The sequence below is a fragment of the Elephantulus edwardii genome, unplaced genomic scaffold, assembly GCF_000299155.1.
Source record: "Elephantulus edwardii isolate Elephantulus edwardi_28Jun2011 unplaced genomic scaffold, EleEdw1.0 scaffold00275, whole genome shotgun sequence".
NCBI classification, from domain to species: Eukaryota; Metazoa; Chordata; class Mammalia; order Macroscelidea; family Macroscelididae; genus Elephantulus; species Elephantulus edwardii.
In genome coordinates this window covers 3,720,379-3,721,660 of record NW_006400025.1, presented here as the reverse complement: position 1 = coordinate 3,721,660, position 1,282 = coordinate 3,720,379, and positions in this window count along the sequence as shown.

Here is a 1,282-nt window from a genome sequence, read left to right as displayed (position 1 = left end):
CCTTTTGGCGTCTCCGATTACCTTTCTGCTGGAATGGATCTCGCGGGCTGTTGGTGTCTGTGGATACCTTACTGCTGGAATGGATGTCACGGGCTTTGGGCGTCTCCGGATACCTTTCTGCCAGTAAGGATGTCGCGGACTTTTGGCGTCTCTGATTACCATTCTGCCAGAATGGATGTTGCGGGCTTTTGGCGTCTCCAATTGCCTTTCTGCCGGAACGGATGTCGCGGGCTTTTGGCGTCTCTGATTGCCTTTCTGCCGGAATGGATGTCGCTGGCTTTTGGCGTCGCCGATTGCCTTTCTGCCGGAACAGATATCGCGGGCTTTTGGCGTCTACGATTGCCTTTCTGCCGGAATCGATGTCGTGGGCTTTTGGCATCTCCGATTACTTGAGAAAATAGGGTGGGTCTTTAGGGTCTGATGCCTGTCCTGTGAGGTGCCAAGTTCAGCTAGTCAGAGCCTAGCCTCTCGTTGACCTTTCTGGCAGAATGGATGTCGTGGGCTTTTGGCATCTCCGAATACCTTTCTGGCGGAACAGATATCGCGGGTTTTGGTTTCTCAGATTACCTTTCTGCTGCAACGGATGTCGCGATCTTTTGGTGTCTCTGATTACCTTTCTGCCAGAATGGATATCATGGGCTTTTGGTGTCTCCGGTTACCTTACTGCCGGAATGGATGTCGCGGGCCTTGGGCATCTCCGAATACCTTTCTGCCAGAACGGATGTCGCGGGCTTTGGGAGTCTCTGATTTGCTTTCTGCCAGAATGGATGTCGTGGACTTTTGGCGTCTCCGATTACCTGAGAAAATAGGGTGGGTCTGCGGGGTCTGATGGCTGTCCCGTGACGTGACCAATTCAGCTACTCAGAGCCTAGCCTCTCTTTGACCTTTCTGCTGGATAGAATTCGCGGGCTTTTGGGGTCTCCGATTACCTTTCTGCAGGAACAGATGTCACGGGCTTTTGGTGTCTCTGGTTCCCTTAAGGCTGGAATGGATGTCGCAGGCTTTGGGCGTCTCCGAATAAATTTCTTCCAGAATGGATGTCACGGGCTTTTCCATCTACGATTACCTTTCTGCCGGAACGGATGTCGCAGGCTTTTGTCATCTCCGATTGCCTTTCTGCCGGAGCGGATGTCGTGGGCTTTTGGCATCTCTGATTACCTTTCTGCCAGATCGGATGCCGCGGGCTTCGGGGGTCTTCCGATTACCTTTCTGCCAGAACGGATGTCGTGGCCTTTTGGCGTCTCCGATTACCTGAGACAATAGGGTGGGTCTCTGGGGTCTG